The 25,554-nt window shown below is 41.7% G+C and overlaps 1 protein-coding gene across 4 annotated transcripts in view; it reads left to right on the forward strand.

Annotated features, from left to right (window-relative positions):
* The window catches only part of cadm1b (cell adhesion molecule 1b), an 802,412-nt gene that overhangs the window by 551,701 nt on the left and 225,157 nt on the right, over positions 1-25,554 (forward strand). The gene's annotated exons all lie outside the window — the stretch shown is intronic.

Raw genomic sequence — 25,554 nt, forward strand, 5'->3', positions numbered from 1 at the left:
TCAATATATATCAATACAGTCTGCAGGGATACAGTCCGTAAGCACACATGATTGTATTTTTTTATGACAAAAAAAAAAAAAAAAAAATCTGGACTGTGGTCCTAACTTTTACCCCTGTTGGCTTTTACAAGCTTTATCTTCATCATTTATTTCAACTTTATGTCATACTTGCCAACCTTGAGACCTCCGATTTCGGGAGGTGGGGGGCGTGGTATGGGGCGTGTTTAAGAGTGGAGGAGTATATTTACAGCTAGAATTCACCAAGTCAAGTATTTCGTATACTGTATATATACAGTATATGTATAAGAAATACTTGACGAAATACTAAGTCAAGTATTTCATATATATATATAAGAAATACTTGACTTTCAGTGAATTCTAGCTATAAACATATATTTATTTTATTATATATATATATATATATATATATATATATATATATAATACTTGAATTTCAGTGTTCATTTATTTACACATATACACACACATAACACTCATCTACTCATTGTTGAGTTAAGGGTTGAATTGTCCATCCTTGTTCTATTCTCTGTCACTATTTTTCGAACCATGCTGAACACCCTCTCTGATGATGCATTGCTGTGTGGCACGCACAAAAGTGCTTTCATCAAATGCACTAGATGGCAGTATTGTCCTGTTTAAGAGTGTCACAACATTGCTGTTTACGGCAGACAAACTGCTTTACGGTAGAAAAAAACGTGACTGCTGTTGTTGTGTGTTGTTACCGCGCTGGGAGGACTTAATGAAACTGCCTAACAATAAACCCACATAAGAAACCAAGAACTCGCCCTCCATCCTTCTACAGTTATAACGTGATTGGGCAGGTACGCTATTTATATTGTGGGTTAGCGGACTCAGGTCCGCATGGACCTGAGCCCGCCTGAATTTCGGGAGATTTTCGGGAGAAAATTTGTCCCGGGAGGTTTTCGGGAGAGGCGCTGAATTTCGGGAGTCTCCCGGAAAATCCGGGAGGGTTGGCAAGTATGCTTTATGTTATTCAAGAATGACATTCTTCAATTTAATTAATTTCACGTTGGGAAGACTATGTCTCCCGGCTGGCCTGGGAACACCTCGGGATCCCCCGGGAGGAGCTGGATGAAGTGGCTGGGGAGAGGGAAGTCTGGGCTTCTCTGCTTAGGCTGCTGCCCCCGCGACCCGACCTCGGATAAGCGGGAAAAAAATGGATGGATGGATAATTTAATTGACAGGCAATTATATTATGGTCATACTCTTGTTTGCTTGCGGCTACAATTTCAGTACTATTGAAGATCTTTGGTACTTCTCAACTCTGTGGTAATATTCTTTTCACAAAATACAACCAATAGTACTTTAATGTTAAATCTTACTTGTGAAAAGTAATCCCCCCGATTCCTATTCTCAACAGTCCGCTCATTTGAGCAGGAAAACGCTGAACACCATCTTTGTTTACCTGTCAAATGTCAGTTGAGGCTGCTCGCCGGCTCCTCATCACCACTTCAAGATGGCGGCCCAATTTCTCGTGTCATTTGTTTGGTCTCTTCCGGGTTGACGATGTCAGTTGAGACAATTGAGAAGCAAACGCGTTGTGTTAGTAGCTTTTACAGGCCTTGGAAAAGATAAGTCTGTAAGTAAACTGTTTAACTTGTTTATATAACTCAATATTAAGGTGGAAAGTGGTTCAATTTGACAGTAAGATGTTTATTGAAAAACGATTTTGGGCACTGTTTTTTAATGGCTGTTTTGAGGACTTAAAATGGCTGCCAGTCGTGTATTTCCACCATCGAAGTAGTTTCAACACTCAGAAGTATTTGTTTGATGACAGTACTGTATGTTTGTGTAAAGATAATACTTCCATATTGTGTATTACATTTCAGTCTTTAGTAGATTGCACAGTACAGTAAATATTCTGTATAATTGACCACTAAATGGTAACACCCGAATACGTTTTTCAACTTGTTTAAATCGGGGTCCACGTTAATCAATTCTTGTATATACTATCAGCATAATACAGTCATCACACAAGTTAATCATCAGAGTATATACATTAAATTGTTTATAATCCGGGAGGACGGGGGGTTAGGTTGGGTTGCTATCAGCATATTTCAGTCATCAACAATTTTATCAGAATCAGAATCAGAAATACTTTATTAATCCCCGAGGGGGTGTATATTGTAGCGTCCCGGAAGAGTTAGTGCTGCAAGGGGTTCTGGGTATTTGTCCTGTTGTGTTTATGTTGTGTTACGGTGCGGATGTTCTCCCGAAATGTGTTTGTCATTCTCGTTTGATGTGGGTTCACAGTGTGGCGCATATTTGTAACAGTGTTAAAGTTGTTTATACGGCCACCGTCAGTGTGACCTGTATGGCTGTTGACCAAGTATGCTTTGCATTCACTTTTGTGTGTGAAAAGCTGTAGATATTATGTGATTGGGCCGGCACGCAAAGGCAGTGCCTTTAAGGTTTATTGGTGCTCTGTACTTCTCCCTACGTCCGTGTACACAGCGGCGTTTTAAAAAGTCATACATTTTTACTTTTTGAAACCGATACCGATAATTTCCGAAATCACATTTTAAAGCATTTATCGGCCGATATTATCGGACATCTCTATTGTACCGTATTTTCCGCACCATAAGGCGCCCTGGGTTATAAGCCGCGCCTTCAATGAACGGCATATTTCAAAACTTTGTCCACCTATAAGCCGCCCCGTGTTGTAAGCCGCATCTAACTGCGCTAAAGGAATGTCAAAAAAACAGTCAAATAGGTCAGTCAAACTTTAATAATATATTAAAACCAGCGTGATGTGGGCGCGCATGGAGTCGTATATCAACATGGACGAAGCTGTGTGAAAAAAGCCACCCGGCCTCTTCGCGTAAACTTAAACTTACCTTAACCACTCGCTCATCTTTTCTTCATCCATCCCTTCGAGTTAGCTTTTATGATGACGCCGGCTGGAAAGGTCTCTTTTGGCAAGGTCTTCCTTTTGAATATCACCATGGGTGGAAGTTTCTGGCCATTAGCATGGCAAGCTAGAACCACAGTGAAGGATGACTTCTCATTCCCTGTGGTGCGAATATTCACCGTACGTGCTCCCGTTGTATCCACAGTGCGGTTCACAGGAATATCAGTTGCTGTGAAATAGTAATCCGTGTGCGGATGGAGAGATTGCGTCTTTTCATGAACCGGATCCCTGTCGTTTAGTAGGAGCCATTTTGTGGTCTTTACAGATGTAAACACACAAAGGAAATGAAACTCTGCGCGCTTTTTCTTCTTCTACGCGGGCGGGTGGTTGCTTAAAGTAGAAGAAGAAGCGCTTCCTGTTCTATGGGGGCGGGTGCTTACCTTGGCGGTTGCTTGCGTAGAAGAAGAAGCGCTTCCTGTTCTACCGGGAAAAAAGATGGCGGCTGTTTACCGTAGTTACGAGACCGAAACTTTATGAAAATGAATCTTAATATTTATCCATATATAAAGCGCACCGGGTTATAAGGCGCACTGTCAGCTTTTGAGAAAATTTGTGGTTTTTAGGTGCGCCTTATAGTGCGGAAAATACGGTACATGTAATATATAACTACAGTACAGGCCAAAAGTTTGGACACACCTTCTCCTCATTTAATGTGTTTTCCTTATTTTCATGACTATTTACATTGTAGATTGTCACATCAAAACTATGAATGAACACATGTGGAGTTATGTACTTAACAAAAAAAGGTGAACTAACTGAAATCATGTTTTATATTCTAGTTTCTTCAAAATAGCCACCCTTTTGCTCTGATTACTGCTTTGCTCACTCTTGGCATTCTCTCCATGAGCTTCAAGAGGTGACTACCTCTTGAAGCTCATCCAGAGAATGCCAAGAGTGTGCTTAGGGAAGGCTATGCAGAACAAAACTAAAACTGAACTGGCTACAAAGTAAACAAAAACAGAATGCTGGACGACAGCAAAGACTTACTGTGGAGCAAAGACGGCGTCCACAATGTACATCCGAACATGACATGACAATCAACGATTTCCCCACAAAGAAGGATAAAAACAACAGAAATATTCTTGATTGCTAAAACAAAGTAGATGCGGGAAATATCGCTCAAAGGAAGACATGAAACTGCTACAGGAAAATACCAAAAAAAGAGAAAAAGCCACCGAAATAGGAGCGCAAGACAAGAACTAAAACACTACGCACAGGAAAACAGCAAAAAAGTCCAAATAAGTCAGGGTGTGATGTGACAGGTGGTGACAGTACACCTACTTTGAGACAAGAGCTATAGTGATGCATGCTTGGTTATGCTTTAAAGTCATATCCAACAATTGCGACGACGACTTTTTACTGTCAACTGAGTTTCGTTTTTTTAATGATTTCTACTGGTGGTATGTCTCCGCATTTTTTCAATGCAAAAAATGTGCCTTGGCTCAAAAAAGGTTGAAAAACACTGATGTAGACCACAAGGAAGTATTTTACATTTAGAAAAAAATCATAATATGACTCCTTTAATGCACCTTATAATCCGGTGCGCCTTTTGTATGAAAATAGAACCGAATAGACCCGCTCATCGGCAGTGCGCCTTGTAATCCGGTGCGCCCTATGGTCCGGAAAATACGGTATATCGTCTATATTTCTCACAATGACCAAGTTTATGTCATACTTTTTTTATTTATTGGCCCGAATAGAATAATTGGTGCTTATGGCGGTCACTCACCCTGTCTCGCCCACACGTATTTCTGTGTTTTCTTTAATATTTCTGTAATTCCGGACACACAAACAGAATCAAAGAATGTCAAAAAGCTGTACATAAATGAAAATGCTAATTTCCTCTTTAAAAACGCCATCTCCTCACTACCACCTCTAAACCCATGTCATGCTGATGATCTTGTAAGCAACTTTAATTCCAAAATTGTGAATATCATACATATCATTGTACCTGTTACAGTTAAAACGATTTTTGGTAATCAAAAGGCACCCTGGAGAAAATCTGCTGTTGTAACAGCCCAGAGAAGAGAGTGCAGGAAGGCTGAATGAATCTGGCGGAATACAAAACTTCATATTCACCATGACATCTATAAAGAGAGCCTCCAGGCCTACAATTTAGTTTTAAAAAGTGCTAGAGAAACATTCTTCTCCAATATCATAAACAGCAACACTAATAAGGCCAAAACCCTATTCGCAACCGTTGACAGACTGACCAACCCCCCAACACAAATAGAAGCCGAACTCCATTCCACGCAGAAATGCAATGAGTTTGCATTCTTTTATACTGATAAAATTGAAGGCATCAGACATGCCATCAATATCTCAAGCAAAAAAGTTGGATCACCACCCCATTTAGGCAAAAGTAACACAGCAATGATGGCAAGCTTTAATTACATAGTCTCTAAAACTCTAGTGGAAACGGTGACAGCTCTAAAGTCATCCACCTGCTGCCTTGATGTCTTACCTACCAACTTCTTTAAGAATGTTTTTGACTGCCTATCAACAGACGTATTGCAAATAGTTAAAGGGGAACATTATCACCAGACCTATGTAAGCGTCAATATATACCTTGATGTTGCAGAAAAAAGACCATATATTTTTTTAACCGATTTCCGAACTCTAAATGGGTGAATTTTGGCGAATTACACGCCTTTCTAATATTCGCTCTCGGAGCGATGACGTCACAACGGGAAGCAATCCGCCATTTTCTCAAACACCGAGTCAAATCAGCTCTGTTATTTTCCGTTTCTTCGACTGTTTTCCGTACCTTGGAGACATCATGCCTCGTCGGTGTGTTGTCGGAGGGTGTAACAACACGAACAGGGACGGATTCAAGTTGCACCAGTGGCCCAAAGATGCGAAAGTGGCAAGAAATTGGACGTTTGTTCCGCACACTTTACCCACGAAAGCTATGCTACGACAGAGATGGCAAGAATGTGTGGATATCCTGCGACACTCAAAGCAGATGCATTTCCAACGATAAAGTCAAAGAAATCTGCCGCCAGACCCCCATTGAATCTGCCGGAGTGTGTGTGCAATTCAGGGACAAAGGACCTCGGGAGCACGGCAAGCAATGGCGGCAGTTTGTTCCCGCAGACGAGCGAGCTAAACCCCCTGGATGTCTTGGCTCACACCGTCCCTTAAACTGGACAGATCAGCTTTCAGGAAAAGAGCGCAGATGAGGGTATGTCTACAGAATATATTAATTGATGAAAATTGGGCTGTCTGCACTCTCAAAGTGCATGTTGTTGCCAAATGTATTTCATATGCTGTAAACCTAGTTCATAGTTGTTAGTTTCCTTTAATGCCAAACAAACACATACCAATCGTTGGTTAGAAGGCGATCGCCGAATTCGTCCTCGCTTTCTCCCGTGTCGCTGGCTGTCGTGTCGTTTTCGTCGGTTTCGCTTGCATACGGTTCAAACCGATATGGCTTCAGTTTCTTCTTCAATTTCGTTTTCGCTACCTGCCTCCACACTACAACCATCCGTTTCAATACATTAGTAATCTGTTGAATCGCTTAAGCCGCTGAAATCCGAGTCTGAATCCGAGCTAATGTCGCTATAGCTTGCTGTTCTTTCCGCCATGTTTGTTTGTGTTGGCTTCACTATGTGACGTCACAGGAAAATGGACGGGTGTTTATAACGATGGTTAAAATCAGGCACTTTGAAGCTTTTTTTAGGGATATTGCGTGATGGGTAAAATTTTGAAAAAAACTTCGAAAAATATAATAAGCCACTGGGAACTGATTTTTAATGGTTTTACCCATTCTGAAATTGTGATAATGTTCCCCTTTAATAATTATATTCAATCGGGCAATTTCCCGAAGGCTTTCAAAACTGCAGTCATTAAACCTCTTCTAAAAAAGCGGAGCCTAGATGCCTCTGTTATCAACAACTACAGACCAATTTCAAATCTACCATTCATAAGAAAAATAATTGAGAAAGTTGTCCTCCAAAAACTAAATCACTTCTTGGCTTCTACTGGCTGCCACAACAACTTCCAGTCAGGATTTCGACCTCTTCATAGTACAGAGACGGCCCTTCTAAAAGTTGTAAATGACATCCGACTCTGGCAAAACTTCAGTATTAATGCTATTGGACCTCAGTACTGCATTTGACACTGTGGACCACTCAATACTTTTGGACAGGTTGGAAAACTGGGTGGGGATCTCAGGCACAGTTTTAAGCTGGTTCAAGTCATATCTACAAGATAGGAACTATTTTGTTTCCATTGGTGACTTTGTATCAGAACCAACCAACGTAAGGTGTGGAGTCCCCCAAGGTTCAATCTTGGGGCCGACTTTATTTAACATCTATATCAGGGGTGTCAAACTCAAATACAGAGTGGGCCAAAATTTAAAACTGAACAAAGCCGCGGGCCAAGGTTGAACAAATGAACCTTTTAATAGGGACCCAAACAAGTTTTGCATTGAATATTGAACAAGCAAGGCTTATATAACTTTATAGTGACATGCAAAATCGAGTTTCAAATAATAATAATAATAATATTTAGAAAATATCAATGACATATCAAATAAAAAATTTAAATACAAATGTAATGCCTCTTTTCTATTTGCAGCCTTCTGAGGTAAATATCAAAATAAACTTTTTCCACAGGCTAATAATAAATTTGAAAATAAAACAACAATAATGAATGAATCAAACAAACGTTAATTATTGCTCAGTTTGCTACACTGATTTGCTTTAACACTGAATATGGAACAAGCAACGCTTATATAACTTAATAGTGCAAAATCAACTTTCAAAAAGTAAACGAAAAAACATCAATGGTATATTAAATAAAATAAAAAAATAAAAAATTGAATGCCTCTTTTCTATTTGCAGCCTTCTGAGGTAAATATCAACATTAACTTGGTGGGCGGGGTTTGGTGGTAGCGGGGGTGTATATTATAGCGTCCCGGAAGAGTTAGTACTGCAAGGGGTTCTGGGTATTTGTTCTGTTGTGTTTATTTTGTGTTACGGTGCGGATGTTCTCCCGAAATGTGTTTGTCATTCTTGTTTGGTGTGGGTTCACAGTATGGCGCATATTTGTAACAGTGTTAAAGTTGTTTATACGGCCACCCTCAGTGTGACCTGTATGGCTGTTGACCAAGTATACTTTGCATTCACTTGTGTGTGTGTGTGTGTAAAAGCCGCATATAGTATGTGACTGGGCCGGCACGCTATTTGTATGGAGGAAAAGCAGACGTGACGACAGGTTGTAGAGGACGCTAAAGGCAGTGCCTTTAAGGCACGCCCCCGATATTGTTATCCGGGTGGAAATCGGGAGAAATTAGGGAGAATGGTTGCCCCGGGAGATTTTTGGGAGGGGCACTGAAATTCGGGAGTCTCCCGGGAAAATCGGGAGGGTTGGCAAGTATGAGTATTAGCGGTGAATGCGGTGTTACAGCGGCACCGCCACTCTATAATACCGGCGGGCCAGCTCTAATGTTAATTTAGTATTGCCTCAAGGGCCAAATGAAATTACACGGTAGGCCAAATTTGGCCCGCGGGCCAGAGTTTGACACCCATGATCTATATGCTCCCACTAGGACAAATCATGCAAAATAATGACATTGACCATCATTGCTATGCCAAAAACACCCAAATCTATGTAGAGCTATCACCAAATGACTATCGCCCCATAGATCTTCTGTGCCAGTGCATTGAGCAAGTCAAACACTGGATGTGCCAACATTTCCTACAACTGAATGAAGATAAAACTGAGATAATTGTTTTTGGTGCTAAAAAAGAAAGGTTTAAAGTCATCCAACATCTTCATACCTGCCAACTACTCCGGTTTTCCCGTAATTAGTACAGTTTTCATCAACCTATTCCGGGTTACGGTTGCAGTGATAAAAAATACGGTTTTTCATTAATTAAAAAAAAAATTTTTTTTAAATGCGCGAGGCTATTTATAGCACCGCTGCCAAGCACGAGGCACCTGTTGCCATTGTTTCTAAACGAGCGAACGATCATGGAATCAGCCGGAGAAAAATCGCAAACGAGTCTTAAACCGAAAAGAAAACCGCAGTCATTCCGTGAAGAATATTCAAAAGCCTATCCGGGAATAATTATCCGTTCCAAAAAGGGTGAAAACTACGCAAATTGCACCTTGTGCAGACAAGATTTTTCGATCGGACACGGAGGAATTAGCGATGTAAAAGACCACGTTGGGACAAAAAAACACAAGTCTAATGCCGTTGCTAGCGATACAAGTGGAAAACTTTCAACGTTTTTCGGATTTTAGCCACAAAAAGGTAATGACACCAATGTTATCTATTGGAATTGTTTAGTACTGTTATACTGTTAAAAGTGTTTATACTATTTATGCTTTCAAGTCCAAGTTGAAGAAATCTTGTTAAATGTTGACAGCATAACTACCAAAATACAGAAGTATGTCCTTAATATTTTCGCAGTGCTATTTCTGTTGAAAAGTTAAAATGATTACATTAGAGATGTGATGTGCCACTTTTCAAGTGTCTGATGGCTTAAATTATTTTTCATTAATTTTTCATATTTTGAATTCTTTTGAAAGGCTTACAAAAAAACTACATTTGAATTGTAATTCCATGCTATTGACAGGACTATTAATTTTAATGAAGTTAGCTTACCATGTTTACAGTATGATAATTGTGATAGAAATGTGAATTTTAGGCACAGAATATTTTTTACAATTGAACTAGGCAGTAGATTATACAAGCTTGGACAGAAAGTTAATAATGACACCAATTTTTTTTTTAATGGAATTGTTTAGTACTGTTTTACCATTTGTTTACTGTAAAAAGTGTTTATACTGTTTATACTTTCAATTAACAAATTGAAGTCTTGTGAAAGGTTGACAGGATAACTGGCATTAACTGTCAAAATAATTTCAAACTATTGAAGTTAGCTTACAGAATAAACATGTCAATCAACCCATATGATTTTTGCTGTAATATTTTTGTTTTGAAAAGTCACTGTGACTGATAGAAAAGTGATGGTTTTAGCAACATTTTAACCTGTCTGAATGCTAATAATCATTTTGCGTCGGGGGGCGAAGCCTGAACCCCCCACCAGGACTTTGTCCTGGACCTACCGGGGCCTGCGGCCCCTGGACCCTGGCTACTAGGTTTTTCTGATTTCAAAAGTTGGCAGGTATGCACCTTCAATCACTGTCCCTGAAAACCTCAAATAAAGCCAGAAATCTTGGGGTTATTTTAGATTCTGATTTACATTTCGACAGTCACAACAAATCAGTAACAAAATCAGCCTACTATCACCTCAAAAATGTAACAAGACTTAGAGGACTTATGTCAGCTCAAGACTAGGGCTGCAACAACTAATCGATTAAATCGATTATAAAAATAGTTGGTGATTAATTTAGTCATCGATTCGTTGGATCTATGCTGTGCGCTTGCGCAGAGGCTACTTTTTTTTTTTAACCTTTATTTATAAACTGCAACATTTACAAACAGCTGAGAAACAATATCAAAATAATAGGGGTGTAGCGGTACGTGTATTTGTATCGAACCGTTTCGGTACGGGGGTTTCGTTTCGGTGCGGAAGTGTACCAAACGAGTTTCCACACGGACATATTAAATAGCGTACTGCACGTTGTGTAAACAATACTCAAAATGCCGGACATTTGAGGCATTTATCAGAATGAAACTCCGCCCTGACAGCTCCGCAAAAGAGGACATGTCCGGGGAAAAGAGGACATAAGGTCAGTCTATTATAGCCCGTTAGCTGCTAGCAAAAGAGGACTAGCAGCGATCGGTTTCACCGGACTAGGTCCTGACCATACGTCCTCTTTTCACCGGACATGTCCTCTTTTGCAGGGCTGTCGGGCGGTGTTTCTTAAATGCCTCAAATGTCCGGCATTTTGAGTTAGGGTTGCGTGTACTTTCAATATACGTTCAGGGTTAAGAAGGTTAAAAACACAACAAATTGTGCGTGCAGCAGCATTCGTGAGGGATGGGGAGAGACAGAGAGAGTTGTGATAAATGCGCATGCGTCGTCAGGCTCTGCTTTATATCGATACGTTTATCAGATTTAATTTTTTATTATCTATAGTAGTGGTGTTAAAAGTGTGCATTTTTGTATCATTTTCCTTGTTTTATTTGGCAAGTTGAAAGAACATGGCGCCAATATGCTGTTGTTTTTTTTAAAATAAAATACTGGAAAGGATAGAAATGTAGTTTGTCTCTTTTATCCGATTATTAATCGATTAATCGAATTAATAATCGACAGATTAATCGATTATCAAATTAATCGTTAGTTGCAGCCCTACTCAAGACTTAGAAAAACTTGTACATGCCTTTATTACCAGTAGGCTAGACCATACTTGCCAACCCTCCCGGATTTTCCGGGAGACTCCCGAAATTCAGCGCCTCTCCCGAAAACCTCCCGGGACAAATTTTCTCCCGAATATCTCCCGAAATTCAGGCGGAGCTGGAAGCCACGCCCCCTCCAGCTGCATGCGGACCTGAGTGACGTCAGGTGCGCAACACCACGTAAATCGTTGGCCAACCAAAAAGTAACCCCAGTACGCTATAGCCAACATTTACCAGGAGATGGCAACAGACAAACATAGATCACTCTATTACATTATTCCCCTTTTAGAAATGTATAGAAGTTACTCAAAATAAATAAACAACCCAACCAAAAAATGCAGCAGCTCAATTAAAAAACTGTACTTAAGCCACATTCTTTTTTTTTTTTTTTAGTACTGAACTCTTAACCCTCATTTGTAAAAAATAACATGCTTATTATACAAACAGTATTTGTACACCTTTAACACAGATTTTTATACTGTCTTCAGAGATTCAGTTTTTTTGGTGGTACTCGAAACCTTTCTGGGTACCTGTGAAAGGGTGTTCAGCATGGTTAGAAAAATAGTGACAGAATAGAACAAGGATGGACAATTCAACCCTTAACTCAACAATGAGTAGATGAGTGTTATGTGTGTGTATATGTGTAAATAAATGAACACTGAAATTCAAGTATTTCTTTTATTTATTTATATATATATATATATATATAAAATAAAATAAATATATATACAGCTAGAATTCACTGAAAGTCAAGTATTTCATATATATATATATATATATATATCCATCCATCCATCCATTTTCTACCGCTTATTCCCTTTTGGGGTCGCGGGGGGCGCTGGAGCCTATCTCAGCTACAATCGGGCGGAAGGCGGGGTACACCCTGGACAAGTCGCCACCTCATCGCAGGGCCAACACAGATAGACAGACAACATTCACACTCACATCCACACACTAGGGCCAATTTAGTGTTGCCAATCAACCTATCCCCAGGTGCATGTCTTTGGAGGTGGGAGGAAGCCGGAGTACCCGGAGGGAACCCACGCAGCCACGGGGAGAACATGCAAACTCCACACAGAAAGATCCCGAGCCCGGGATTGAACCCAAGACTACTCAGGACCTTCGTATTGTGAGGCAGATGCACTAACCCCTCTGCCACCGTGAAGCCCATATATATATATATATATATATATATATATATATATATATATATATATATATATATGTATATATATATATATATATATGTATATATATATATATATATATATAATGTATGAAATACTTGACTTGGTGAATTCTAGCTGTAAATATACTCCTCCCCTCTTAGCCCCGCCCCCAACCACGCCCCCACCCCACCCCGACCACGCCCCCACCCCCCGAAATCGGAGGTCTCAAGGTTGGCAAGTATGGGCTAGACTATTGTAATGGTCTCCTTGCAGGTCTTCCCAAAAAAACTGTCAGGCAGCTACAGCTTGTTCAGAACGCTGCTGCTAGAGTTCTAACAAAGACCAAAAAATGTGAGCGCATTACACCAATTCTTAAATCCTTACATTGGCTCCCTGCACATCAGAGAATTGATTTCAAAATCCTCCTGCTCACATATGAATCACAACATGGTCTAGGGCCGAAGTATATCACTGATATGCCCCCACTATATAAGCCCTCTAGATCAGTGGTTCTCAAATGGGGGTATGTGTACCCCTGGGGGTACTTGAAGGTATGCCAAGGGGTACATGAGATTTTTTCAAAATATTCTAAAAATAGCAACAATTCAAAAATCCTTCATAAATATAAATAAAAACCTATCTTTTTTCAAAATAGTTCAAGAAAGACCACTACAAATGAGCAATATTTTGCACTGTTATACAATTTAATAAATCAGAAACTGATGACATAGAGCTGTATTTTACTTCTTTATATCTTTTTTTCAAGCAAACATGCTTGCTCTGATTAGGGGGTACTTGAATTAAAAAAAAATTCACAGGGGGTACATCGCTGAAAAAAGGTTGAGAACCACTGCTCTAGATCACTAAGATCTTCTGAGACCAATCTGTTAGCGGTTCCTAGAGTAAACTCACATCAAGGGAGAGCATCATTCAGTTACTATACAACAAATAGCTGGAATAAACTTCCTGAAGATGTCAGACTTTCCCCAACTCTGACTACTTTTAAAACTAGACTAAAAACTTTTATGTTCACCTTAGCTTTCAGCTAAATCTTTTGACTTCTAACGTCCGCACTGTTTTTATTTTTATTGTCTGCATTTTAATTTTGCTTTTATTTTCTTTCATTTCACTTTGTTGTCTGTGAAGCACTTTGCGTCTGCCTTGTGTATGAAAAGTGCTATACAAATAGGTGCCTTGCCTTGCCTTGCCTTGCCTACTATCCAGGTGAGAGCCCTTATTTATTATCTATAACAGGGGTCGGCAACCCGCGGCTCCGGAGCCGCATGCGGCTCTTTGATCACTCTGATGCGGCTCAGCTGCATACTTGTCGACCCTCCCAATTTTCCCGGGAGATTTCCGGATTTCAGTGCTTCTCGCAGAGAACTTCCGGGACTAATATTGTCCGATTTTCACCCTAATAATAATAATAAGGGCGTGCCATGATGGTACAGCATTCAGCACCCTCTACAATATGTACAAACAGCGCGCCAGCCCAGCCTTTTGTTGTATGCATCTTCTACTTGCACATGTAAGTAACAGCAAGGCATACTTGGTCAAAAGCCACACAGGTTACACTGACGGTGGCCATATAAAACAACTTTAACATTCTTACTAATAACGCGCCACACTTTGAACCAAAACCAAACAAGAATGACGAACACATTTCGGGAGAACATCTGCACCTTAACACAACATAAACACAACAGAACAAATACCCAGAATCCCATGCAGCACTGACTCTTCTGGGCTACATTGTACACCCTTGCTCCCCCCCCACCTCCGTGCGTCGGTTGAGGTGGGCGGGGTTTGCTAGCAGGGGTGTATAATGTAGCCCGGAAGAGTCAGGGCTGCATGGGATTCTGGGTATTTGTTCTGTTGTGTTTATGTTGTGTTACGGTGCAGATGTTCTCCCGAAATGTGTTTGTCTTTCTTGTTTGATGTGGGTTCACAGTGTGGCGCATATTAGTAAGAGTGTTAAAGTTTATACCGCCACCGTTAGTGTAATCTGTGTGGTTGTTGACCAAGTATGCCTTGTTGTCGTTTACATGAGCAAGCAGAAGTCCCATACCACGTGTGGTTGGGCCGGCACGCTGGATATAGTGGGCGCTAAATGCTGTATCATCACGGCATGTTCGAGAGAATAGTTGCCCAGAATTTCGTAGTATGCTGGAAAAATCGGGAGGTCGACAAGTATGACGCTGTCAAGCGCCAAAACTCGAGACCTTTGGCATATACATAACACAAAGCAAAAAAAAAACTTTGTATGCAGTGTCATTTCATTTTAAATTTCAAAAGATTTTTGTGGCTCCCATTGATTTCTTTGATTTGTGAAACTGGTCAAAATGGCTCTTTGACTGGTAAAGGTTGCCGACCCCTGATCTATAACAAGGAAGCAGCTCACCAGCTGATGTTATTAATATAGCAGCACAAGCTAGTTAGCTCTCTGTGATCAAGGCGCTGCTGTAGCGTTGGTGCTTATAATAACAATATCACTAATATTTGATAAAAAGAAATGTAAACGGAGTATTGTAAAGCATGAGAGCATGAAGGTTAGAGGTTATTGTTTGTATTTGTTAACAATGTCGTTACTCTCTTTGCTACCGAATAGTGATAACCATCACCTTGCATAATATAAATCAGTGTTTTTCAACCTTTTTTGAGCCAAGGCACATTTTTTGCGTTGAAAAAAATGCATAGGCACACCACCAGCAGAAATCATTAAAAAACTAATCTCAGTTGACAGTAAAAAGTCGTTGTCGCAATTGTTGGATATGACTTTAAACCATAACCAAGCATGCATCACTATAGCTCTTGTCTCAAGGTAGGTGTACTGTCACCACCTGTCACATCACACCCTGACTTATTTGGACTTTTTTTCTGTTTTCCTGTGTTTAGTGTTTTAGTTCTTGTCTTGCGCTCCTATTATGTTGGCTTTTTCTCTTTTTTTGGTATTTTCCTGTAGCAGTTTCATGTCTTCCTTTGAGCGATATTTCCCATATCTACTTTGTTTTAGCAATCAAGAATATTTCAATAGTTTTTATCCTTCTGTGTGGGGACATTGTTGATTGTCACGTCATGTCCGGATGTACATTGTGGACGTTATCTTTGCTCCACAGTAAGTCTTTGCTGTCGTCCAGCATTCTGTTTTTGTTTACTTTGTTCTGCATAGCCTTCCCTAAACTTCAATGCCTTTTCTTCGGGGCACTCACCTTTTGTTTATTTTTTATTTAAGCATTAGACACTTTTTTACCTGCACACTGCCTCCCGCTGTTTCCGACATCTACAAAGCAATTAGCTACCGGCTTCCACCTACTGATATGGAAGAGTATTACACGGTTACTCTGCCGAGCTCTAGACAGCACCGACACTCAACAACAACACATCATTTGCAGACTATAATTACAGGTTTGCTAAAAATATTTTTACCCCAAATAGGTGAAATTAGATAATCTCCCACGGCACACCAGACTGTATCTCACGGCACACCAGTGTGCCTCGGCACAGTGGTTGAAAAACACTGATGTAGACCACAAAATAGTTTTTTAACTGTAGAAAAAACCCCATAATATTTTACTTCCAACAACTGTCAACTGCTGACACTGCAAGTCCGCTTGTATTTTTTTCTACATAGACCGTGTTTTCATTATGGTAAATGGGTTATTCTTGTATAGCGCTTTTCAACCTGTTTTCCTGTGTTTAGTGTTTTAGTTCTTGTCTTGCGCTCCTATTATGTTGGCTTTTTCTCTTTTTTTGGTATTTTCCTGTAGCAGTTTCATGTCTTCCTTTGAGCGATATTTCCCATATCTACTTTGTTTTAGCAATCAAGAATATTTCAATAGTTTTTATCCTTCTGTGTGTACATTGTTGATTGTTATGTCATGTACGGACGTACTTTGTGGACGCTGCCTTTGCTCCACAGTAAGTCTTTGCTGTCGTCCAGCATTACGTTTTTGTTTACTTTCTAGCCAGTTCAGTTTTAGTTTCGTTCTGCATAGCCTTCCCTAAGCTTCAATGCCTTTTCTTAGGTGCACTCACCTTCTGTTTATTTTTGGTTTAAGCATTAGACACCTTTTTACCTGCACGCTGCCTCCTGCTTCTTTCCCACATCTACAAAGCAATTAGCTACCTGCTGCCACCTACTGATATGGAAGAGTATTACACGGTTACTCTGCCGAGCTCTAGACAGCACCGACACTCAACAACAACACATCATTTGCAGACTATAATTACTGGTTTGCTAAAAATATTTTTACCCCAAATAGGTGAAATTAGATAATCTCCCACGGCACACCAGACTGTATCTCACGGCCGCGGCACAGTGGTTGAAAAACACTGATGTAGACCACAAAAGAGTTTTTTAACTGTAGAAAAAACCCCATAATATTTTACTTCCAACAACTGTCAACTGCTGACACTGCAAGTCCGCTTGTATTTTTTTCTACATAGACCGTGTTTTCATTATGGTAAATGGGTTATTCTTGTATAGCGCTTTTCAACCTGTTTTCCTGTGTTTAGTGTTTTAGTTCTTGTCTTGCGCTCCTATTATGTTGGCTTTTTCTCTTTTTTTGGTATTTTCCTGTAGCAGTTTCATGTCTTCCTTTGAGCGATATTTCCCATATCTACTTTGTTTTAGCAATCAAGAATATTTCAATAGTTTTTATCCTTCTGTGTGTACATTGTTGATTGTTATGTCATGTACGGACGTACTTTGTGGACGCTGCCTTTGCTCCACAGTAAGTCTTTGCTGTCGTCCAGCATTCCGTTTTTGTTTACTTTCTAGCCAGTTCAGTTTTAGTTTCGTTCTGCATAGCCTTCCCTAAGCTTCAATGCCTTTTCTTAGATGCACTCACCTTTTGTTTATTTTTGGTTTAAGCATTAGACACATTTTTACCTGCACGCTGCCTCCCGCTTCTTTCCCACATCTACAAAGCAATTAGCTACCGGCTGCCACCTACTGATATGGAAGAGTATTACACTGCCGAGCTCTAGACAGCACCGACACTCAACAACAACACATCATTTGCAGACTATAATTACTGGTTTGCAAAAAATATTTTTAACCCAAATAGGTGAAATTAGATCTCCCACGGCACACCAGACTGATATAAATAACCCAAATAAATACATATAAAAACATTTACTATTATTAACAGTATGACAACTGCCACTTTGTACAGCATGGAAAGTATTCATGCTCAATCCTAGGCCATTATTATTATTATTTTTTTTCAAATATGTGCATCTATTGTATGATCATTGCGTCTTTTAATACCACCTGATGCATGTAGGCAGTTTTCAAAATAAAGGTTTTAAGGCTTGACTTAAAAATAGGAAGCATCTTTGATGATGGAGTGCACTGCTTGGCACCTCTTTCCAAACCGTGTTGTTTATTTGGTGCCGCCAAATCTCCACCGGGGGTCTCAGGAGGGACGGGTCTCTCTCCCTAACAGGTGTTGTGACTCTCCAAGTTACACGAGTGCCATTGTTCCCCTTTTGAGTCCTCCGAAGTGCTCTCAAATTATATCTGGGGATGGGATTTCATGTTGACGCTGCCCTGAGACCTTGAGTAATGATCACGATAATAACTGCAAAGCCTGACGGGAATGACAAAACACCCCCTTGGTTTCAAAAGCCAAGGCGCGTGGAGTTCGTTATCTCTGCGGATGCAGCGAGAACCTGATAAAGGAGGCGGGTCAAAACATCAAATGGAGCCCCGCTGATCAGATCAGCCAAAGATGTTTATGTAAAAGAGCGCCAAGGGATGAAAAATGGCCAACCGAGTTCGAATCAGTCCATGGACATTAATATACAGTACAAAATCTCTGATTATTTTCAGTTGGATGGATGCTTAACTGTGATATAAAGTTGTTAATGTGCCTTGAGCTTATATTTAAATGCAAACTCAATTTTAGGTTGAACGGCATATATTTTACAATCTTCAAAGAAAAACCACTAAATTATTCGTGTGACTAAAATAACATCTGGATTTGGGAAACCATTTTTTCCATTCATACAAATTACTTTTTTCAACAAATCGACATACTGTATTTTCTGGACTATAAGGCGCACTTAAAGTCCTTTTTTTTTCTTCTAAAATTCGACAGTGCACCTTATAACCCGGTGCGCCTAATGCAGTGTTTTTCAACCACTAGTGTGCCGTGAGATACAGTCTGGTGTGCCGTGGGAGATTATCTAAATTCACATATTTGGGTTAAAAACATTTTTTGCAAACCAGTAATTATAGTCTGCAAATGATGTGTTGTTGTTGAGTGTCGGTGCTGTCCAGAGCTCGGCAGAGTAGCCGTGTAATACTCTTCCATATCAGTAGGTGGCAGCCGGTAGCTAATTGCTTTGTAAAGGCAGGTAAAAAGGTGTCTTATGCTTAAACCAAAAATAAACAAAAGGTGAGTGCCGCTAAGAAAAGGCATTGAAGTTTAGGGAAGGCTATGCAGAGCGAAAGTAAAACTGAACTGGCTACAAAGTAAACAAAAACAGAATGCTGGACGACAGCAAAGACTTACTGTGGAGCAAAGACGGCGTCCACAATGTACATCCGAACATGACATGACTACCATTAATGTCCCCACAAATAAGGATAAAAACAGCTGAAATATTCTTGATTGCTAAAACAAAGTAGATGCGGGAAATATAAGACATGAAACTGCTACAGGAAAATACCAAAAAAAGAGAAAAAGCCACCAAAATAGGAGCGCAAGACAAGAACTAAAACACCACACACAGGAAAACAGCAAAAAACTCCAAATAAGTCGGGGTGATGTGACAGGTGGTGACAGTACACCTACTTTGAGACAAGAGCTATAGTGATGCATGCTTGGTTATGCTTTAAATTCATATCCAACAATTGCGACAACGGCTTTTTACTGTCAACTGAGTTTATGATTTCTGCTGGTGGTGTGCCTCCGGATTTTTTCAACGCAAAAAATGTGCCTTGACTCAAAAAAGGTTGAAAAACACTGGCCTAATGTACGGAATAATTCTGGTTTTGCTTACCGACCTCGGAGCTCTTTTATTTGGTACATGGTGAAATGATACGTGTGACCAGTAGATAGCAGTCACACATAAGAGATATGTGTAGACTGCAATATGACTCAAGTAAACAACACCAATATTTGATATGTTCCATTGAAAATATAGAACACTACAGACAGCGCTCAAAAATCTATATGTTGACTATATGGCGCACTTAAAATCCTTTCATTTTCTCAAAACTCAACAGTGCCTAATGTACGGAATAATTTCGGTTGTGCTTACCGACCTCAAAGCTTATGTATTTTATTTTGTACATGGTGAAATGATAAGTGTCACACATAAGAGATACGTGTAGACTGTAATATGATGGCAGTCACACATGAGAGATACGTGTAGACTCAATATGACTCAAGTAAACAACACCAACATTTTATATGTTCCATTGAAAATATAAAACATATACACACGGCACTCAAAAATCTATATGCTATATGTTTACTATATAGCGCACTTAAAATCCTTTCATTTTCTCAAAACTCGACAGTGCGCCTTATGTACGGAATAAATTCAGTTGTGCTTACCGACCTCGAAGCTATTTTATTTGGTTCATGGTGAAATGATAAGTCTCACACATAAGAGATACGTTTAGACTGCAATACGACTCACCAAAATGATATATGTTCCATTGAAAATATAGAACATTACACACGGCACTCAAAAATCTATCAACGTGTTTTAGTAGGACTTTGGTAAGCTATGAAGCCACACCGCTTGATGGACTGTACTGTGCTTCAACATAGGAGTATTATTATGGTGTGTGTATAAGGTAAGACATATTATCTGGTATTTTGTTTCGAAATATTATGCAAAAGCAACTTTTCTTACCTTCTGGTACCTGCTGATCTGTATTTGGGATCTGCATAAGTCCTGAAAATTTTCGCGCGGCCGCCTTTGTAGTCCGAGCCGACACCGTAGTCGATAAGATTCTTCTTTTTCTCTATTTTCTTATGTGACATTCATCCTCCGCTGTTGCCATTTCTAATATAAAGTAGTGTAAAGTTCTTACATATGTTAGTAAACTCGCCATGAAAGCGCTAAAACATACCGGTGTAGTGAGTTTACATTATTCACCCAAGGAACTTTACTTATTAGAGAGTTCCGGTCGGACGGTTTTTCACGGGACACATTTCGGGCGGATGAGGAGATGCTGCTCCGTTATTGATTGAAGTAAAGTCTGAATGTCATTAAAACAGTTAGCGCCATCTTTTGACACTTCTTCCACTCCCGTCCTTGCACGCTACACCGCTACAATAAAGATAACGGGGAGAAGACGCTGTCGAAGGTGAGCCACGTAAATAAGACCGCCCACAAAACGGCGCATCCTGAAGCGACTGTCAGAAAGCGGCTTGAAGATGATGTGTAAAACATCATCTATGCAACATTTTGACCAAAGAACCACCATCACATGTTATGTAGACCAGTGTTTTTCAACCTTTTTTGAGCCATTGAAAAAATGCGGAAGCACATCACCAGCAGAAATCATTAAAAAACGAAACTCGGCTGACAGTAAAAAGTCGTTGTCGCAATTGTTGGATATGACTTTAAACCATAACCAAGCATGCATCACTATAGCTCTTGTCTCAAAGTAGGTGTACTGTCACCACCTGTCACATCACACCCTGATTTATTTTGGTTTTTTGGTTGTGCTCCCGTGCATAGTGTTTTAGTTCTTGTCTTGCGTTCCTATTTTGGTGGCTTTTCCTGTTTTTTGGTATTTTCCTGTAGCAGTTATGTCTTCCTTTTGAGCGATATTTCCCGCATCTACTTTGTTTTAGCAATCAAGAATATTTCAGTTGTTTTTATCCTTCTTTGTGGGGACATTGTTGATTGTCATGTCATGTACGGATGTACTTTGTGGACGGCGTCTTTGCTCCACAGTAAGTCTTTGCTGTCATCCAGTATTCTGTTTTTGTTTACTTTGTCGCCAGTTCAGTTTTAGTTCCGTTCTGCATAGTCTTCTCTAAGCTTCAATGCCTTTTCTTAGCGGCACTCGCCTTTTGTTTATTTTTGGTTTAAGCATTGGACACCCGCTGTTGTCTGTATATTGTGATCACGACAAACCATCATCGTCTCACACACGTGTTTCCGACATCTCCAAAGCAATTATCTACCTGCTGCCACCTACTGATATGGAAGAGTATTACACGGTTACTCTGCCGAGCTCTAGACAGCACCGACACTCAACAACGGCACATTATTTGCGGATTATAATTACTGGTGTGCAAAAAATATTTGTAACCCATCCATCCATCCATCTTCTTCCGTTTATCCGAGGTCGGGTCGCGGGGGCAGCAGCCTAAGCAGGGAAGCCCAGACTTTCCTCTCCCCAGCCACTTCGTCCAGCTCCTCCCGGGGGATCCCGAGGCGTTCCCAGGCCAGCCGGGAGACATAGTCTTCCCAACGTGTCCTGGGTCTTCCCTGTGGCCTCCTACCGGTTGGACGTGCCCTAAACACCTCCCGAGGGAGGCGTTCGGGTGGCATCCTAACCAGATGCCAAACCACCTCATCTGGCTCCTCTCGATGTGGAGGAGCAGTGGCTTTACTTTGAGCTCCCCCCGGATGGCAGAGCTTCTCACCCTATCTCTAAGGGAGAGCCCCGCCACCCGGCGGAGGAAACTCATTTCGGCCGCCTGTACCCGTGATCTTGTCCTTTCGGTCATAACCCAAAGCTCATGACCATAGGTAAGGATGGGAACGTAGATCGACCGGTAAATTGAGAGCTTTGCCTTCCAGCTCAGCTCCTTCTTCACCACAACGGATCGATACAGCGTCCGCATTACTGAAGATGCCGCACCGATCCGCCTGTCGATCTCACGATCCACTTTTCCCTCACTCGTGAACAAGACTCCTAGGTACTTGAACTCCTCCACTTGGGGCAAGATCTCCTCCCCAACCCGGAGATGGCATTCCACCCTTTTCCGGGCGAGAACCATGGACTCGGACTTGGAGGTGCTGATTCTCATCCCAGTCGCTTCACACTCGGCTGCGAACCGATCCAGTGAGAGCTGAAGATCCTGGCCAGATGAAGCCATCAGGACCACATCATCTGCAAAAAGCAGAGACCTAATCCTGCAGCCACCAAACCGGATCCCCTCAACGCCTTGACTGCGCCTAGAAATTCTGTCCATAAAGGTTATGAACAGAATCGGTGACAAAGGGCAGCCTTGGCGGAGTCCAACCCTCACTGGAAACGTGTCCGACTTACTGCCGGCAATGCGGACCAAGCTCTGACACTGATCGTACAGGGAGCGGACAGCCACAATCAGACAGTCCGATACCCCATACTCTCTGAGCACTCCCCACAGGACCTCCCGAGGGACACGGTCAAATGCCTTCTCCAAGTCCACAAAGCACATGTAGACTGGTTGGGCAAACTCCCATGCACCCTCAAGGTCCCTGCCGAGAGTATAGAGCTGGTCCACAGTTCCACGACCAGGACGAAAACCACACTGTTCCTCCTGAATCCGAGGTTCGATTATCCGGCATAGCCTCCTCTCCAGTACACCTGAATAGACCTTACCGGGAAGGCGAGGAGTGTGATCCCACGATAGTTGGAACACACCCTCCGGTTCCCCTTCTTAAAGAGAGGAACCACCACCCCGGTCTGCCAATCCAGAGGTACCGCCCCCGATGTCCACGCTATGCTGCAGAGTCTTGTCAACCAAGACAGCCCCACAGCATCCAGAGCCTTAAGGAACTCCGGGCGGATCTCATCCACCCCCGGCCGGGGCCTTGCCACCGAGGAGCTTTTTAACTACCTCAGCAACCTCAGCCCCAGAAATAGAAGAGCCCACCACAGATTCCACAGGCACTGCTTCCTCATAGGAAGACATGTCGGTGGGATTGAGGAGGTCTTCGAAGTATTCCCTCCACCGATCCACAACATCCGCAGTCGAGGTCAGCAGAACACCATCCGCACCATACACAGTGTTGACAGTGCACTGCTTCCCCTTCCTGAGGTGGCGGATGGTGGTCCAGAATCGCTTCGAAGCCGTCCGGAAGTCGTTTTCCATGGCCTCGCCGAACTCCTCCCATGTCCGAGTTTTTGCCTCCGCGACCGCTGAAGCCGCACACCGCTTGGCCTGTCGGTACATGTCCGCTGCCTCCGGAGTCCTATGAGCCAAAAGAACCCGATAGGACTCCTTCTTCAGCTTGACGGCATCCCTCACCGCCGGTGTCCACCAAAGGGTTCTAGGATTACCGCCACGACAGGCACCAACCACCTTGCGGCCACAGCTCCAATCAGCCGCCTCGACAATAGAGGTGCGGAACATGGTCCACTCGGACTCAATGTCCAGCACCTCCCTCGTGACATGTTCAAAGTTCTTCCGGAGGTGGGAATTGAAACTCTCTCTGACAGGAGACTCTGCCAGACGTTCCCAGCAGACCCTCATAATGCGTTTGGGCCTGCCAGGTCTGTCCGGCATCCTCCCCCACCATCGTATTTGTAACCCAAATAGGTGAAATTACATAAGCACACCAGACAATATCTCACGGCACAGTGGTTGAAAAACACTGATGTAGACCACAAGGAAGTATTTGACATTTAGAAAAAAATAAATAATATGACTCCTTTATTGCGCCCTGTAATCCGGTGTGCCTTATATATGAAAAAAGATCGAAAATAGACCATTCATCGGCAGTGCGCCTTATAATCCGGTGCACCCTATGGTCCGGAAAGTACGGTACAACGTTTAGCTTCTGCTATACCCCGGCCGAGTCATCCCAAAGACTATAAAAAAATGGGACTCATTACCTCCCTGCTTGGCACTCAGCTTCAAGGATTGGAATTCAGAATCAGAATCAGAATCAGCTTTATTGTCATTACGCAAGGTAACGAGATTGAGGCCATTCCATACAGTGCGATGTGTGCATGCTAGAAAAACAATGTGCAAATATATAAAAATATAAAAAATATAGAAGTGCAATGAATATGGTGTGAAATGAATATATACATGAAAAAACAAAACAGAAACAGGGTGGTTGGTGGAATGGGTTATTGCACCGAAGAGAAGGCAGTTATGAGGGACAATGGGGCAGTCCGTTCAGGATGGTTATGGCCCTGGGGAAGAAGCTGTTCTTTAGCCTGTTTGTTTTGGTTTTAATGCACCTGTAGCGCTTCCCAGAGGGCAGCAGGTGGAACAGGTCAGAGCCAGGGTGGGTGCTGTCCTTGATGATGGCACTGGCTCTGTTGAGGCAGCGGGAGGTGTAGATGTCCGTCAGAGAGGGGAGAGGGCGGCCGATGATCTTCTGAGCCGTCTTGACCACTCTTTGCAGCCTCTCCACTCTTTGGAATTGGGGGTTAAATCACCAAAAATGGTTCCCGGGCGCGCCACCGCTGCTGCCCACTGCTCCTCTCACCTCCCAGGGGGTGAACAAGGGGATGGGTCAAATGCAGAGGACAAACTTCACCACACCTAGTGTGTGTGTGACAATCATTGGTACTTTAACTTAACTTTATTTCTTATACTATCTCGTTTATGAACTCTGCACTTAAAGAAAATATCGGAGAGTAACTCCTTATTCCTTTCCATGAGTCTCTATTGTTGTTTTTACTATATTGCCTTCACAGTATAGGAGCGGCATAGCTCGGTTGGTAGAGTGGCCGTGCCAGCAACTTGAGGGTTCCAGGTTCGATCCCCGCTTCTGCCATCCTTGTCACTGTCGTCGTGTCCTTGGGCAAGACACTTTACCCACCTGCTCCCAGTGGTTTAAAAATGTAACTTAGATATTGGGTTTCACCATGTAAAGCGCTTTGAGTCACTAGAGAAAAGCGCTTTATAAATATAATTCACTTCACTTCACTTCACCACAAATACCTTTCTTCATGTCTCTGAATGGCCGAAATGATCTTTCCCCATTAGGGAGTCACCCGTTGCTGCAAACACTTTTTTAAATGGACCGTCGTCCAGTAAAATGTTATTACCCGAACTACTTGAATACACGTAGCTTTCATTTCTATAAAGTGTTTTGGAAAGAGGGTGTGATGCATCCATCCATGACGAGGAGCAGCAGGCTGCTTAAGAGTTGCCGGCTTGTTAGCAGTCCTCATGAGCGCTGCTCAC

Source organism: Nerophis lumbriciformis, linkage group LG17 (assembly GCF_033978685.3).
Source record: "Nerophis lumbriciformis linkage group LG17, RoL_Nlum_v2.1, whole genome shotgun sequence".
Lineage (NCBI taxonomy): Eukaryota > Metazoa > Chordata > Actinopteri > Syngnathiformes > Syngnathidae > Nerophis > Nerophis lumbriciformis.